The following is a 19394-nucleotide window of genomic DNA, read 5'->3' as shown; positions in this document are numbered from 1 at the left end:
CCACATGGCATTTTTATGAAATATTCAAATTAAAACTATAAATTATTACACCCACATTGTTACCCTACCAACCACATTCAAGCAGGCATTACTTCTGCTGATATATATACCAAAAGAAGAAGAATTGGTGGGTAATATGGCAATTCTATTCTTATGTTTTTGAGGAACCCCCATACTGTAATCCATAGTGGCTGCACTAATTCATAACATTGTATGAGTTTCCCTTTACTCCACATCCTGTCTGACATTTATTATTTCTTGTCTTTTTTATAATAACTCTGCTAATAGGTATGAGTTGGTACCTTATTATGGTTTTGACTTGCATTTTCCTAATAACTAGTGATGCTGAATACCTTTTCCCGATCAAAATCTCAATGACATATTTCACAGAAATAGAACAAAAAAATCCTAAAGTTTGTACAGAACCACAAAAGACTCCAAATTGACAGGGCAATCTTGAGGGGGAAAAAGAATAAAACTGGAGATTTCATAGTCCTCAAGTTCAAACTATACTGCAAAGGTACACTAATCAAAATATTATGATGTTGGTAGAACAACAGACACACAGACCAATGTAACAAAATTAAGAACACAGAAATAAACACACACAGATACCAGCAACTAATTTTCTACAAAGGAGTAAAAAATATATAATGGAGAAAGGAAAGCCTCTTTAATAAATGGTGATGGGGAAAGTGGAAAGCCACATGCCAAAGAATGAAACTAAACTGCTATCTGTCACCATACACACAGAAAAAATACTAAAAATGGATTAAAGACTTGAGTGTAGTACCTGAAACAATAACATTATTGAAGAAAACACAGACCATGGACCCTGGTCTCAGAAAGGACCCTGGACCTTTGTGAACTTGACCCCAAAGGTAAGGAAAACAAAAGCAAAAATAAATGGATGGGAGTCTATCAAATTCTACACAGCAAAGGAAACCATCAACAACACAAAAAGGCAACTGACAGAAAAAGGGAGAAGGTATGTACAAACAATACTTCCATTAAGGGACTAACATCAAAAATATATAAAGAACCCACACAACTCAACAACAAAAAGCCAAACAATCTGATTTTTAAAAAACAGGCAGAGGACCTTGATAAACACTTTTCCAAAGAAGACATACAGATGGCCAATAAACATACAAATCCTTTTCTTGTTGGTAGTTTTCTTCCTGCTGCTCCAGGTAAAGACTTCTAATTCATCATCTATAGTTCATTTTTATGATGTCTGTGAATGCATCAGCCATTAGACTCCAGGAAATCCAGACTGAAATACAATATGCATCATCAGGTGTTTTTTGAAATCTCTCTTCCAATGTGGAGTTAGTATAGTGGGTACCATGATATGGCTCTTTTGTATTAGGTGCCAAGTAAAGTTTTCTATTGCACTATGAAGTAATGAAGGAAAGGGAAATTCTGTCTTATTTTTTAGTATCATCGCTAATTAGAGCCAGGACAGTCCACACTACAGGACATTGCTTAGGTTAGCATTTCTCAGTACTCACTCAACACTTTGAAGACTTTTGATACCATTGGGCTATTTTTTCTCCAACATTTTCAGTAAAACTGAATGACTGTTAAGATTGAAGTGGAAAATAAAGGCAGTGTAAAGATAACTAAAAAGATAAATATAAGATGTCCAAAAGATTTTTATATATTCATTTTAAAATGAACTAAAAAGAGTGAAATGAATAGATTTCCACACTACTAATCATTTCAACTGTATTTGCTCGTCTAATCCTTGTAAAACAACTCAGAATGTGTAATACCATTTCCATTTTTCAAGAGGAGTATTGTACTTTTCAGACTATAAGACACACTTCCCCTCATATTTGGGAGAAAAAGGGGGTGCATCTTATATTCCGAAAGTAGCTTACCTGGTTTACTGTGCAGGGGGCGGCAGTGGAGCAGGGTCACAAGTTATTAAATATTTTACCACCTTTTTTGCTTCAAAATTTTTTCCTATTTTCCTCCTCTAAAACCTAGCTGCGTCTTATGGTCCGGTGCGTCTTATAGTTCTAAAAATATAGTAAGTTGAGACCTAAGAAGTAGGAAACATGTACAGAGTGACACAGCTGCAATGCAAAGACTCAGGATGGAAATCCAGTCACCTGATGCTAAAGCTCACAGAGGTATCTGCACAGGCAGCATAGGCAATCTTTGGCTTACCTATTTACCCCAATTCTCTCTTTTTTTCTGACACAACTTCACGGAGTTTACATACCATCTCTTCTCAACAGTATCAGCCAATTTCTCCCTGAGACTTCTTCCCAGATCCTGTGACAAAATGCCCGGACTCCCTACAAGATTAAGTATGGCTTTTTTCTTCCTGAATATAGTTATATTTTCTGTTTTTTGGGAACAGAACAATTTTTTTGAATGCTTTCAAAGAGGGAAAAATCATTGCTGTGTACAATGTCCTGCTGTCATCCAAAAACTGTCTTGAGGAGGTCCTTTATTGCACAAATAGTTTCTGGTAGAAATAATGCAAATTAGAAGCTGATAGCTGGCCCTTGTAAAAAGGGATAACAGAGGGGAAGGACAGAGGGGCAACTTCTATTATTGGAGAAACAAGAAGTCTATAAGTGATAGAGAATTGAAACAGAGAGAGAGAGAGAGAGAAAGAGAGAGAATGATTTTCCATGGAGGGTATAATGTCAACCCTCTTCCCCATCATCCCACAAAGGTTTTGATGTGCCTATGATATGCTATGTGTTTATTGCCAAATAAAACACATATTACTTTTAAGTTTTTAATGTCTAAGGAGCACTGAAATTATTTTATCAGTAGTTTTCTGCATTTCACACTTTTGGAAGCTCTTACTTTCAGGAAAGACAAAACATTTGAAGTTAGACGGGACTGGATTGGAAAGTTGCATGTGAAGGTGGTGGACCAAGTGAGCAAACAGTCAATGATCTTGTCTATAAGTGGCTATTTTGTATTTCACAGCCTGGGGTAATCCCTCAGTCCTGAATTATGGCATGTTTATATAGAGTTGCTGAAGAGTACATGCCATTTCAGGAAGAGCAATCACACTATGTCTGTTGTAGCCACACATCAGTGTTGAAGGAAGAATGCTAGCTCTCCTGGGATCCTCAGGACTTGGATGGGGAAATATAAGGCTGGGGCCAGATCACTGCCATTTCTAGCTTATCCTTTCTATACACAAAACTAAACCCTGGACCTATTTTACATTTAGGTGCCTTGTGCTATGAGGGCCTATAATAAATTATAGGCTTTAAGCTATTCACATTTACTCTTACTGGACAATAGCAAATGATATCAGTAATGGAATAGCGACCTCCAGTGGATATTGCAGGAAGTTGTACAGCCTGGATAGGTTTCCTGGGAAGCCAGCATTTTGTCTGGCTTGTTTTCAGCATGTCTGGAGTAGATAGAGAGCTGATGTTTCTCTTCACAGGGTTCAAAAAATGAGCTGTTGACACGAAGAGATATTTCAGTTAGTATGCTATTCTCTGATATAAGAGTTCCAGGCATCAAGTTTGGGCACAACTTCATCCAGCAGTGGGGAAAAAAAAGAAGGTTGTACTCTCCAGCATGTTTCTTTGGAAGACCAACCAACAAAAAACCACAAACAAACTCCCAACACACACACACACACACACACACACACACACACACACACACACACACACACTTTTCTCAAAAATCTCCTGCCCAAAATTCTGTTTCCAATTACAATTTTCTGAGCTGATTAGGATATTGATCCATTTGGGATATTACTAGTAATGAGCTTTCATCATCTTCCACCCACTGAAATTCAATTCTTTTATTTGTGTCCTTTCTTTAAACAGTTCTAATCTGTGTTAGATGATGAGGAAATGAATGATGTGGACAAAGTTTTTGTTTTGGTTTTTGAGATCTAAATGGGATGGATTTTCCCTAAGCCTGCTTTTTAGACACCAGGTTAGACAGAGCCTGCAGTGCTAAAATGAGCAGACAGGGTTTGTGGTTTCTGTTAAAAGAGACAAACAGAAAATAAAAAGACACCATAGCAAAGTGTATAAGAGCTCTCTGTGACAGAAAACATTCAAGATACTTTGACACCATACATGATGGAAATCCCTCATAGTTTACCGTTGCTTCCTAATAAAAGAGATTTATAAGTTGAGTACTGAAAAAAACAAAACAAAACAGTAACAGGTAGACAGAAAGGTGGGGGTGGCAAGTTTTCCAGGTAGTGGGAACAGCATAACCAAGGCCCTGAAAGTCAGAGAAAATTTGGTTCGCACAAGAAGAGCTTTCTCCCCTAGCTCTGAAATTAGTACACTGAGCTTGTTTGCTTCTATGGCATCCCTTCCTCCCCATATTCATGCTGTATCATGAAACCCTCTTATACCTTGAATTTTTTTCTGCATCTCAAGGGCCCTAATCTGGGAATGGGAACTGGGGTGTGGGATGGGCTCTTTAATATATACTTTTTATTTCTTGATCTTTAATTCCTTAAAGTATTATAGAATAAGAACTAAAGTAATCAAATATAATTAATTCACATGATAGCAAATTCAAAACACAAAATGTACATATAAATAGGGAAAAATAGCGTCTGCAATGCCATCAGTCATTCAGTGATGGCCACAGTCAACCATTTTTGTATCTTTCCAAAATTCTGTCTATGGACTTCTGGCCAAGATGGAGGTAGACACTGCCTCCTCACACAACCAAAAGAAGGAAAACAACAAATTTAAAAACAAAAATAACCAGAACTGACAGAAAATTGAACTGCATGGAAGTCTGACAACCAAGGAGGTAAGGAAGAAACATTCAACCAGACTTGCAGGAGGGGCAGAGATGGGCAGCCAGAGGGAGAAGACTCACAGCAAGGCAGCAGCTGGTGGACTGGTTGAGGTGGCGGACAGGGTGGTCCCACATTCATGTGCAGATAAACCAGGAGGAACAATTGGGAGAGACCGTGCAACCCAGGTTTTCAGTGTGAGGAAATAAAGCCTCAAAACCTCTGACTGAAAAAACCTGTGGGGGTTGAAGTGGTGGGAGAAACTCCCAGCCTCACAGGAGAGTTCATTGGAGAGACCCACAGGGTCCTAGAACATACACAAACCCACTCACCCAGGAATCAGCACCAGAAGGGCCCAATTTGCTTGTGGGTAGTGGGGGAAGTGACTGAAAGCCCGCAGAAAGCAGTGCAAGTGGCACTGTCCCCTCTCAGAGTCTCCTCCACTTGCAGTATCACAACACCGTGATGTGAGGTTGCCCATCCTGGTGAAAACCTAAGGCTCCACCCCTTGCTATGTAACAGGGGTGCCAAGACAAGAAATATGGCCCAAATGAAAGAACAGATGAAAGCTCCAGAAAAAAATACAACTAAGCAACAAAGTGATAACCAGCCTATCAGATGCACAGTTCAAAGTACTGGTAATTATGAAGCTCACAAAATTGGTTGGATATGGTCACAAAGTAGAGGAAAAAATGAAGGGTATGAAAAGTGAAATAAAGGAAAATGTACAGGGCACCAACAGTGACGGGAAGGAAACTGGGACACAAATCAGTGGCTTGGAGAAAAAGGAAGAAACCAACAGTCATCCAGAACAGGCTGAAGAAATAAGAATTCAAAAAAGTGAAGAGAGGCTTAGAAACCTCCAGGACATCTTTAAATGTTCCAACATCCAAATCATAGGGGTGCCAGAAGGAGAAGAGGAAGAGCAAGAAATTGAACACTTATTTGAAAACACAATGAAGGAAAACTTCCGCAATCTGACAAATGAAATAGACTTGCAGGAAGTCCAGGAAGCTCAGAGTCCCAAAGAAATTGGACCCAAGAAAGCGCAAACCAAGGCACATCATAATTACATTAACCAAGATGAAAGATAAGGAGAGAATCTTAAAAGCAGCAAAAGAAAAGGAGAGCTACCTAAAAAGGAGTTCCCATTAGACTATCGGCTGATTTGTCAAAAGAAATCTTGCAGGTAAGAAGGAGCTGGAAAGTATTCCAAGTCATGAAAGGCAAGGACCTACATCCAAGATGACTCTATCCAGCAAAGTTTTCATTTAGAATGGAAGGGCAGATAAAGTGCTTCCCAGATAAGGTAAGTTAAAGGAGTTCATTATCACCCAGCCCTTATTATGTGAAATGTTAAAAGGACTTATCTAAGAAAAAGAAGATCAAAACTATGAACAGTAAAATGACAATAAATTCACAGCTATTAACAACCGAGCCTAAAAAAAAAATAAAACCTAAACAAACAAATAACTAGAACTAGTGGAGAGTGGGAGGAGGAGGGGGGAAGGTACAGAGAATAAGTAGCAGAAATGGTAGGTACAAAATAGACAGGGAGAGGTTAAAAATAGTATAGGAAATGTAGAAGCCAAAGAACTTATATGTATGAACCAGGGGCATGAACTAAAGTGGGGGAATGCGGCTGGGAGGGGGTGTTCAGGGTGGAGGGGAATAAAGGGGAGGAATGGAACAACTATAATAGCATAATCAATACAATATATTTAAAACATGAAATAAAATAAAATTCTGTCTATACATGTGCATGTACACACACACTTCTGTATTTTAAAAGCAGCTTTTTTCATTTGGTCTTAGAAGATTAACATATTTTTATGTCACACATTTTATGCCTGCCTCATGATTTTTAATGTTTCCATGACATTCAATTCCATGGGTATAACATAAATCGTTTAATCACCGCCCACTTCAAAAAACATTTCGGGTTATTTTTTTTCTAGTTGCCTATGGTTACAGTCCTCATTAAAAACAGCAAGGTACAGAACAGTGTGTACACTGTGCTACCATGTAAAAATTGGATAGGGAACCTATTGATCAATATACTTAAATCACTTAGAGTTACTGAATTCTTTGCCAAGAGAAGGTTATAAAATTTTTTTTAAAATTCATAAAATTTTAAATTAACAGTCATTTTTTCCCACATGAGTACATTTATAGTAGAAATAACTTCTGCTACACAGAGAAGCCTACCCTTCAACCCTTCCAACCTCTTCCACCTCCTGTCCCTGCTTGCCACCCAAAGAATTTTTAAAAACAGGTTTTGAAAACCTTTGCCTCCCCTGTAACTTCACGTCCAGTGCCCTGTAACCTCCTGTAATATATCCTCATAAATAACCTGTCATCACCAGTTACCACCTTAGGAGTGGCAGCCCTCTGTTGTGCAGACACTGTCCAGTGCCAAGAGCGTCAGTGTTTTGGGGATTCCAGGAAGTTGTGACATATTTGAGTGGAAGTAGAAATAATTTGGTCACCATAGCCATCACACAAAGAAGCCCACCTTCCCTTTACAGCTTATTGCCCACTCCCTGTATTCCCTCTTTATTCCCCACACTTGCCTTAAGAATGAACTTAGGACCTATTTTTCCCAATAAGCCCCTTTACAGTAGCTTGACAACCAAGGCATCTCATTGTCAGAAGAACTTGCTACAGTTAGTCACCTCCACATTCCAGAGAGCCTCCAAGGGCTGCAGCCACTCTGGCATGCCAAGGGAGCCGTTCTTCTCTGTGATTTTTAACCCCATGTCTCTCTCAGGGTGTCCATTTATTTTGAGATTGTGGCCAGAGTGTCAAAGGAGCACTTGATTTTAGAATTGTGCAATATCACATTGCATGGATTTGATGCACTGGGGTAAGGAAGGGGAGGAGAAAAGAATGGCTTAACAGGGGAAAGTGTGTAACTACCATGTTTGTATTTTTGTATAGAAATGTCTTTCTTTTTCTTTTTTTCATAAATGAGGAGGAGACAGTGTACTGTAGTGGGCGAAGATCATGTATACTAGGACCAGAAAATGCTTGGATTCAAATCTCAACACCACCATTTGCAGACTGTATAAATTTACTATGGTTCTTCATTTCCTCATATGTGGTAATTTAAAAATAATAGCACCTACATTATAAGGTTGCTGTGAGGATTAATTCATTCCATGCATATGAAGTACTTAAAAACAGTGCTGGGATACCCCAGGTGTTCAATAAGGGTGAGTATCAATTCAGTATGTTGATGTAAATCAGGTCAGTGGTAATTGGTTTAACATCAGTATTCAGAGGATCTGCATATCCCTGTTTGCTTAGTACAGTGGTGCACTCTAGAATGGAAACAAACATTCCTAGTGTTGAATTTACATGATATTCTTTCTTTGTATGTAACATGTGGGTGCATGTGTGTGTCCATCCATGCTGCTTGGAATGAATGAATAGACACTGCCAAAATTTAAAAATCATATCTGTGTTCCCTGCCTGAGTCTGTTCTGGAACTACACATTTTGTCAATAAAATTTTCATGTATCAGCATAATATTTAGTAAAAAGGTAGTGCAACCTTGGATTCCAAGTTCAATGAAGAGGAATGAATACTGGGAAACATCTATACTGTTCTTTAAAAAATTATTTTATGCTTAATCCCTAATTTCCATTGGCATGTTGTCTTTGGATACAATAAATTATTTTTGTTTAAATAGCAAGTTTTCATGACTCTGTTTAGCTGTCATAAAAGAGAAAGAGATTAAGATTTTAAGTTGCAGTTTATTAAAACATAGTGACCAATAGCATTATTCGCAAAGAGCTGTTGTGGAGAACAGGGGTAGGGAAGTCAATACAATGTTTAAAGTTGTTTTAAAAATTTAGCTCAAAGGCTTTGATATTGGGAAAGAAGTCAGGATGCCCCCAAGGAGTAAAGAAAACACAGGAATGGGGAGGACCCACATGCTTTAGACTCATATAAGGGGATTTTTTTTAAAATTAGCTTTTAGTATTGGGAAAGGTAAATATGTATTTTTAATTTTTTGAAAATGAAAAAATATTTCATTATGCTGCTAAGTTCCATTTGTTTTCTTGTCATGCAGTTAGGAACTTGACTGTGATGGACCACTTTCCATTTTACAGCATAAAGGTAAATACTGAGTTTGGATGACAATAGCAATTCAGTTATGTTAGAATTGCTGAGATATAGAAGCCTTTACTCCTAAGACAGTCATCCAAATACAATACAATTTTTATTGAAAAAACATAGACACCTCACAGAGCATAGTATCCTTGAAAAAAACTAAAATGCTCTTTTCGGAAACCAACAACATTGTGTTCTATATTTCCAAATTTCAGTAATCAGATTGATGCAAATTAAAACTACAGTGAGATATCACCTCACACCTGCCAGAATGGTTACCATCAATAAATCAACAAACAACATGTACTGGTGAGGATGTGGAGAAAAAGGAGCCCTAGTGCACTGTTGGTGGGAATGCAGACTGGTGCAGCCACTGTGGAAAACAGTATGGAATTTCCTAAAAAAGCTAAAAATGGAACTTTCTTTTGACCCAGCAATTCCACTGCTGGGACTATACCCTAAGAATCCTGAAACACTACTCAGAAAGAATACATGCATCCCTGTGTTTATAGCAGTGTCACTTACAATAGTCAAGTGGTAGAAATAGCCCAAAGGTCTTTAAGCATCCTTATTGCCATTTTTAAAAACTTTATATCTGGTATTTTCGTTGCTTCCATTTCATTTAATTCTTTTGCTGGTGATTCTCTTTTTTTTATTTGGGTCATATTTCATTATCTTCCCATTTTATCTATGTATATTAAGTACATCTACTATAATTTTCAAACTTGTTATGATAGCTTTATGATACAGGTATCTTTTGGGGCTCAGTGGCACAATCTTCCATATCACTTGAGCTCTGTGCTTCAGGAATGTTTCTTGTGGATTATATCCACCCTCCTGTTGTAGGTGAGTGTTGAGTGCTGCTGGCCGTCATGGGGAACTGCTGCATGTGGGTTCAGGGGCCACCAATTAACCCTTCAGGCTGGCTGACTGTAAGCATAAATCTTGATCACCATGTATGAGTTTCTGTGCAGGGGCTTCCCCTGAGGCAGAGTTGTCCCCAGCAGGGTCTGGTGCCTACTAGAACCCTCTTTGAGTGTGCTGGTTGTGGGGCCAGTTTGGTTAAGCTCCGGTGTGGTCTAAAGCTCACCACTGGTTCTGTTGCTTCTGGGTCCATTTGGGTGGGGTTCAGGTACAGGTCAATGTCAGACATTGTATGTAACCAGCCTTGGGCTACCTGTCTGGATTTACCATGCTGTTTACTGTTTGTGGCTGCCTCTACTATGCCTGGGTGTGCATGGGAGGGGCCAATCTGTGTACATATATCAACTTCCTCCAGTTTAGAGGTGGGGGCAGATTAGTAATAGGTCTAAGGCTCCCTGAAGGTTTACTTCCACCTGTCAGCTACTCTGCCTCCCCCTGAACTTGTGCATTCATCCTCCAGAGCCTTCTGGAGAAAGATTGTAGAGTGGACCCAGGCTGGCTGCAACCCACAGACCATTTCACAAGTTGCAAGCTCGGTAGGGCAGGGTGACTGGGGTCAGGAGAACAGGGATAATGGGTTCCCTACCTGGGGTTACATGGCCAGGCACTCAATGAGGCACAAGTGGCCCCTACTCCAGAGGTACTCAGTCCCTGTAAGCCTTCAACTCTAGCTCCCCCAGGAGGTGTGTACCACATGTTCAGATTGCATGCAGCTAGCCATCCCCTCTACAGGAGCAGGCTCATCTGGGAAGATCCACCAGGCCTATAAAGACATATCAAAAGAGTCTCCTGTTGGGGCTGATGCTGGCCAAGCCCACAGGAGGGAGTCAAGCACTTTGTCCCAGCCCTAGACAATAGTCTCCAAGGGACACATGCTCCAAATGTCCTAGCTCCAAGCAGCTGTCCCTTCCCCATGCAGAACTGAGCACAGCAGGGTATGGTATCCAGAATTTGGAAGGGCAAATCCAAATGGTCTCCCATTGGGGTGGTGCCTGCAAGCCTGTACGAGGGGGACAGGCACGTCTTCCCCTTCTCAGGGTAGCACATGCTGAGCTCTCAGGGAAGATGGGAGTTCCTCCCTTCCCAAAATATAGCCACACAACCCAGCACTTGCCTGTCTGATTTCTGGACAAAAGCCTCCCCAAAGACACACTGTGAAATTATCAGCTCAGCGTGGCACTCTGATCCCTCTGTGTGAATTAACTCAGCAGGACAAGGTTAGCTAAGTGATTCAACAGGTTGGAAGTGGGGGCTGTGCTGGCTGTATGCTTGAGTTGGAGAAGACCAGTCCCCTTTCCAAACCCACATAATTCAGTCACTGTTTGAGTCTCCACCAAGCACCTCCCCAGAAAAAGAGCGTCCCAAATGTCACTGCTGAGTGCAGCCAGCAGACTTTCCACAGGACCCAAACATGGCAGAGTGGCCTTGCTAGCAGTCAGGGGACCTGGAAGTGCACTCTCCCATCTCGTGCTGTAACAATGGACATGCTTGTCATTGGGAAGATGGCATCTGAGTCTCCAGCAGACTTCCTTGTCTCCCAAGCAGACTGAATCCCCACCAGTTTATACAACCAAATGGTATGCAGACTCCTCTTCCTGTGTCTGCTGCTCTGGGATGGGTATCTCTGCATAGGGGAGGGAGTTTTGCGGCTGACTTCTCCATTGCTGCATGTGGGTTCAGGGGCCACCAATTTCCGTGTCTCTGCTCTTCTTACCAGTCTCGATGTTGCTTCTTCTACAAATCCTTGGTTATAATACTTCAGTTCAGCTAACCTGTTGTTTATTCAGGCTGGTTGCTCTATAATTTAGCTATAAATCTGGTTTGGGGCCAGGAGCAAGTGACTGTAGCTTTCACCTATTCTATAGCCTTCTTGGAATCTCAGAACCGCTTTCTTTAAAATGTATATTAATGCTATGCCATTTGCTAATCTCCTTCCTGAGTTCATCCAGGAAATCCAAGGAAGTAGGCTTTTTCATAAAATATTAGAATAACTGTAGGGCTGTCTGATTGATGACTGTTGAATTAGAAAATAACAAAAATCAGTCATTTTCTTATAGGAACAATTAATAACTGCAGACAAAATATTCTCAAAAGTTTAGATCACAGTGTCATTTACCATAGCATTATAAGTGATTTTGAATGGAGAGTTGATCTGAGTAACACGATTTGGCATAACCCCAGAAATGTAATTCTGGTCTAAATTTTAATTACAATGTTAAATACTGCAGGTTGCAGTAGGTGAATAACAGAAATTTGAGAATTTTTAGAAACTTCTCTTATTTTCTATGCCTTGTATATTCATTTTAGGATGGATAAATAAGATTTATTTTAAAAACAAATAAATTTATAAGTATTTATTAAGCATCACTGATATACTTAGATATGTACAAATAGAACAATTAGTATGTATACACACATACTGACACATGTATGCATATACACTGATGCATAAACTGAATTCCACTAGATCTTTTGCTAGCCAAAGTAGTTTTATTAAAATCTTTGTGATGAGAGAATTTATTGCAGTGCTCATTATAACTATAAAATGTGAAAACAAAAACCATTGCCACTAATTGGAGACCTTTGTATTTCTTAACCTGGGTTGAAAATTTGTATTTGCTCTACATTAATTCACTGTTTTGTACATTCTCTGTATATGTGCTTTCCCTCACAACAAGGGAGCAAGAAAAACCAGGAGGAACTACATTAAATTGGTAGCATTGCTCATATTGGAAATTTCTTAAATTTTTAAAAATTATTTCTCCAATTCCCTGTGTTTATTTCTTACAGTGAACATAATTCTCTGTAAGTGACAGGTGAATTGATCCATCATCCAGAAGAAGACAATACTGATTTTACCTCCTTGTCAGAAAGCATTTACTGTAAATATAAGCTTCACTGAGAAAAGCTGTAAGTACATATTTGCTTTGTCTCCCAACTTTGTCCAGAGTGAGTGGTGCCATTATGAACTTTATTTAGCCCACCACCATCTCTTCCATGAAAGTTCTGATGCCATAATTTTAAAAGCATTTTTAAAATTTGATTTTATTGTCATAAAAATACAACATGAGATCTACCCTCTGAACAAATTTTTAAGTGTACATTATTGTTGACTATAGGTACAATGTTACACAGCAGATCTCTCCAGTTTATTTATCTTATCTAACCGAAACTATGCCTCCTGATTAGTGACTCCCCATTTTTCCATCCCTCAGTGCCTGGCAACCATCATTCCAGTCTTTGATTCAACGAGTTTGACCATTTTAGAAACCTCATATAAGTGAAATCATGCAGTCTTTGTCTTGCATGACTGGCTTATCTCACCTACCATCATATCCTCATGGTTCACCCATGCTGTTGTATATTGCAGAATTTCCTATTCTTGTGAGGCTGAATAATATTCCACTGTGTGTGTGTGTTTGTGTGTGTATACTATATTTTCTTTATCCATTTATCTGTCATGGGCTCTTAGGTTGTTTTCACATCTTAGCTATTGTGAATAATCCAGCAATGGACATAAAGGTGCTTACATCTTTTTGAGATCCTGATATCAATTCTTTTGGATAAATATCCAGCAGTGGGATTGCTGGATCATATGGTAGTTTTACTTTTAATTTTTTTTGAGGAGGCCCCATACCATTTCCCATAGAGTCTTTTAATTCTTTTTAAAAAATAAGTTTCTATTGTTTTCTGTTCCTAAAATACTGATTTATCTCTTTAATTGGGAACAAAGAAGTACAACAACAATTTAGAAATAAAACAATTTGTGGTTCCCTATATTAATATATAATATAGATTATATATAAGATTTAGCCTTAATGGAGGACCTACTCAAACATGATCATGAAAATATTATGAATTTAAAACAGTATAGCAGAATCTTTTATTAAGTTGGTGGTAGGCAATGACAGTGTTGTATTTCTCTGAAATCCTATAGTGGCACCCAAGGAACAAGTTTCTCCAATAAGACCTTTTGACTTTGCTCCCTGTGGATTTCAAGAAATAGAGTATGGTACCAAGACAAAGAAAAAAACTGTTTTTACTTGTATATATATGCACATGCTTATGTGTGTGTTGGATATATTTAATAATGTGCAAATACACACACCGTTATCTACAAAGTGTATTGGATTTTTTTTAAGTTCCAGAAACCAGAACTACTCATATAGACTTAACCTGTTCTGGCAAACTCTTGGCTAATGTTATCTCCATTCTCCACAATATTCTGGCAGTACATAAAAGCATCCACGTTTTACAGAACTGAGACTTGGGGATGTTGTGACTTGTCCTCAATTACACAGTGTGACCTCACTGAATCCAAAGACTGTCCTGGCTGCTCTGACACATGATCCTGACCCAAGTCAGCTTTTCCCAGGATCTTTAGTTTCCCAGAAAGTTCTTTAACAAAAGATAATTCTGACAAGTGACCATTTATTCACCTTAACTGTCACCATGCTCTGAGTTTCATTGAAGAACAATTGTAGGGACACAGATTTTTTCCTGTGGTCCACCAACTCACATAGTTTGTTTCAGCTTCACTGGAACTAAGAGCTGTGGCCTAGGCCACTATTCTGTGAATATAAAGAATCTGGACATGTCCTGGGTCAGCCCTCTGGTTGCTATTGGGTCTGTTCCAGAGAACCACACTGCTTTCTGACGAGGGGGTAGAGAGGTCTTCATCAAATACATACTCTTTCTCTGTAATCCAGGAGTCCCCTTAGACTTTTTCTTTGAGACACAAATGACCAGAGGTAAAATCCCATGGCCTGCCATTTTCAATATATGTGAATGTGAGCAAGACATTCAGTTGTTGGGAACAAAAGTTTTCCTCTATCAGCTTAAGCTCAAATGTTCAAGGCCTGTGAATTAACTGATAATAAACAGATTAACAGGAGAAATACACATGCATAAGTGGGAGCACTCAATAATGAGTAAGTCCATAAATAGCCAGAGAGAAAGGATTATAAACCAGCTTAACAAAACAGAGGGAGGTTAGGGTTCCAGTGAGAAAGTAATGAAAAATCCTGTTGGGCCTTTGGATGCTAATGACAATGGGCATTCTATCTCTTCCCATGCTCAACATTTCCCTTTGTGTGTGTGTGTGTGTGTATGTGTGTGTGTGTGTGTTTGTGTGCACGTGCGTGTGTGTGTGTGTAGGGGGTATTGAAACTGAATTAGTTCTTTACTATGCTAAGCATCAGACTTCTTTCAATTAAGAAACTCCCTGTGGGGGACAGGGGTGGGCAAGTCAATGGCAGCTGTGTTTTTGGTAGGTTCTGCTTAAATTTAGATAATCTTTCTTTCTATGGTTACTGTCCGTACAGGTGTTTTCAGTGTAAAATAATCTTCATACCACGCTGGTGGGCTGCTAATTTCTTCACAGTCATTCAGAACCTATTTCCTCATTTGTCACGTAGGGGTAACATCTGCCTCATGGGCTGGTTCTGCAGATTTCATGAAATAATAAATGTAAATGACCAGACACAGTGGAGGGAGGGTGCCAATAAACAATATAGTTGCCTTCCTCTTTCTCTTACTGCATATTCTATGCATTGGTTTTAGTTACCAACTCTAGATCCATTATTCCTTGAATCCTATCTTACTTCAAATCATTGCTGCCTCATGTGTTCTTCATCTGGTTACTGGGCTCCTGAAAACAGAAGAGCTTTCCTGGTCACAACTTCAACTTGAAAAGCAATTTCCTCATGACACAATTGCCCATAATTTATCACATCTCTCTCTAGTTAAAACCTAAGGACATTTACTGGTGCCCACCATGAGCCGTACCCCGTGCCCTGTTTTATCTCTTACACTGCCTGCAGGTTATCAGATTACCCTCTCTCCACAGCAGCCTTTAGAGCAGGAGTGTCAAACTCATTTTCATTGGGGGCCACATCTGCCTCATGGTTGCCTTCAAAGGGCCGAATGTGATTTCCACTCTTTAATAGTTAAAGAGTAGTTACATGTATGCAGTCCTAAAATTATTTCAGCCATTTGAAGGCAACTGCAATGTTGATGTGGCCCCCAGTGAAAATGCGTTTGACACCCCTGCTTTAGATCCTCTTGATTCCATCTCCTCCTCCACTTCTTTGCACAAGGAGGATGATTCCCATCTGTCTCTCCCAGGCCCCTATCTCTACTCTCACTCCCAGAAACTATATCACAAAGAACACCCCTCAGATACTCACTCCTTAACAGTCCTCATGAAGGTGTGAATAACAATTGTTTTATGCTTTCAAAGGGTTAAAAAATATCCATATTGTTCTGTTCTTGCAGACTGCAGTGTTGAATGTACAGGCAGTGGGCCAGAGCATCTGGGGAGTGGCCTGTGGGAGAGGAGCTGCTGAAAGTGTGAGGAGGAGATGGCCTGAACAGCAGGGAGGGCTGGGTCAGTGAAAAAAAAAAGGGGAAAGAAGTCAGGGGGTAGCACTTGGGAATAGTAAATTCAGACACTGCCCACAGTGCTCTGCATGTAGGCTTTAGGGTCCAAAAAACTTTGGAGTTTGGTTCTCCCTCATACTAGCTCTATGACCATGGGTTGTTTTTTTTAAAAACAGCTACTTTAAGGATTATAAGAGAGAGGATATATAAAGCAGTTAACATAAAGCACATCACTAGCTTACTATTATTTGTATTGAATCTTAATTTCAGTTAAAAAGATTTCATAGCATTATTTTGTGTTCTTAGTTTTTAATCTTAGAATTATGTTTCATTTTAAAAGATATTTTTACATTGCAAAAATGAAGACATGTTAAGTATATAAAAGTACAGATTGTGCACAATCATTGGAGTGACACTCGAATGATTGAGATCAAGGAAATGCTTCAGTAAATCATTACAAGTACTACAAGTAGTAGTTACTATGTGGAATGCCAATGATAGTAAGTCATATTTCTTTGCCCTCAAAAACACATATCTGATTAAAAAAGTGCTTGTTGCCTGTTACACAAAAGCAAAATATGTGGTGCCTATAGCAGTATCTTTGGTACTATGTCCACATTGGATGAATGATTTTCATATCAGTGTTACTCACAAAAAAATAATTAATTCAAACTTTAGTGGTGCTCAACAAGATTTAGGCAGTAAACTGGATGCTGGATTTACAGAGACCAACAAAATAAGGTCCTTGCCCCCAAAAGTCTCAGGGTCCAGTGGGGGAAACAAACACATTTATTCAATCAATGAATATTTGTTGAGTGGAAACAATGTGTCAGGAGCTATTCTAAAATCAATTTCACACAGCTAGCCAGTGGTAGAGTTTGTTTTCAATTCTGGGTTTCTTGACTCCAGCCTGCAATGTATTTTCATTTCTAGCCACCAAAACATGTCCCATGGCTCTTTTGGTTCTACTTAAAATCTGTTGAAGTCTCTAAAGAAACCTTTTCTGGTACCTCCCTACAGGAGAACCCTGAAGCTGAACACTCTACCAAGCTGTGAGTGGCTCGGGGCTCTGAGGAAGGCTTTTCATGCACTTTTCCCAGCTAACAACTGTTCATGAGGAACTACTATCTTAGCATTGGATTCCACCGAGATGGCAGAAATGTAGGAACAACTGCAGCTTCACAGCCCTTAATACTGGGTAAAACATCTGCTTTCCAAAGAAGGGCCCAATATTGTGGCTATCATTTTCTAAAACTTCTGCTCCTTCCTAACATACGTTAAATTCAGGATATGAACAAATGGCCTGTTTGTTTCAGCACACCTTATCTGAGGTTTCACCTGGCCCTTTATGGGGATGCTAAGCCTTGCTATGTGCCTGGATTTTCTATGTATGGGGAATGAAATGAATATCTCAGTTGGAATTATACATGCCACTATATATGAAATAAATAATGTTTTGCTATAATGAGTGGAAAGAGGATCAGCTTTAGTTTCAACATACTAAGGTGTAGGTCCAGGCTCCAGCACTCATTATTTAGTTATTTACCCTCTCAGCATCACTGATACCTGTCCAAAATCACCTTGAGAAAAAATAAATACCTGTATTAATTTATAAATAATACATATAAATATAAATAAATAAAAAATATACATTTGCGTGGCACAGAATAGATCATCAAGAAAAGTGATTATCTATTTTTCTGTTTGTTTCTTCCCCACTAGATTTTGAACACCTTCAGGATAAGATTTCTATGATTCATCCCTGTACCCTCCACACCTAGCACAACACATGATATGTACTTGATGTAAGTGAATTCCAGTTGATCAAATACATTCCTGGTTTCTTCTGCAAGATGATATGCTTCTATTAGAATGTTCTTTTCAAAGCTTATATGCAATAAATCTGTGGGAACTACTAATATGCCACTCAGAAAATTCAAATTTTCCTGTATTGTGACTGTTACCTTCGTTAATTTTATTTGAGGTTTTTATTTGAATGTGGCTACATGGGGGCCAAATTTATTTCTTTATATTCTACACGAGGCTGGGTGATAAACACACCCAACATTAAATGTACAATAGAGGTAATACAACAATATTATTATCAAAAATGCCATTGACTCTGCTGTAAAGGTGCAGATATTATCAAAATTGTTCCATGGAGTCATGGCAAAATAAACTATCCTCTTTTTGAGTCACTTCATGTTTTATGCATACTGAAGGAATTGAGGCTCCTCCAACTGTTCAGTTTGCCCAAGGTTAACACAGCTAGCTGTTAACTGGTGGGAATGTAATTGGAATGCAGATCTGGATTAGGATAAAGCTCAAGATTATTCATCATATTTTACAAAAGAATAAAGAAAAACACAGAAAACACCAACCAGGGAACCTAGTGCTTCTAAGTAGGTGAAGAACTTTTCTAAGCTGTAAACTGTTAGCCATTGAAAATGACGTAACAAAAAACAGCACTCAATAAAATAACTCTTTAGACAAGTCTTAAGGGTGGTATGACGGCATAGGCTAGAGATCAAAAAACTTGAATTCAAATCCCAACTCCACTCTAAACTTTGGCTTCCTTTTATATTATTGGTCTTAACAGTTAGGGGGAAACAGAGTTTTGCCACCCCCAAATAAGCCATTTTGGAATATTGATTATTTTAAGCTGGCTACTTTCAAGAAAAGGAAAGCTTCCTCAAGAAGAGCCTTTACCTCCCCTTTTCTAAAGGAATTCAAATAGAAAAGCCTGCATAAAGAAAGGGAACTATTACCATAGCATCATAATATGAACTAAGTGTGGTAAACAGGGAAAAAGTCCACCAGTCTGTTTGTTGGACTGCCCTTTGTGTCTCATATTTTCTGAGTGGCCCAGCAAGAATTTGTTTACCACGTGTTTGCTCTATCTTGTCTATCTATGAATTACCTGCTTTCCATTTGAAATCACAGATTCCTGCCTCCCTTTCCTTAGTCCAAAACAGCAAAACAGCCTCAACTGCCCAATTTGTCCAGGGGTTCAATATTCTTAGGGAATCTCCATATGTACATATGCAATAAATTTGGTTATTTTTCCTATTAATCTCTCTCATGTTAATTTGGTTAATTAGACCATCAGAAGAACTTAGAAGGGTAGAAGGAAAATTATTTTCCTAGCCCTGGCTGGCGTAGCTCAGTGGATTGAGCCCAGGCTGCAAACCAAAGTGTCGCAGGT

This window comes from Phyllostomus hastatus, unplaced genomic scaffold (assembly GCF_019186645.2).
Source record: "Phyllostomus hastatus isolate PE091 unplaced genomic scaffold, TTU_PhHast_1.1 phas_scaffold_200, whole genome shotgun sequence".
Taxonomy (NCBI): Eukaryota; Metazoa; Chordata; class Mammalia; order Chiroptera; family Phyllostomidae; genus Phyllostomus; species Phyllostomus hastatus.
The sequence above is the reverse complement of the archived record's forward strand: the minus strand, read 5'-3'. Positions refer to the sequence as shown.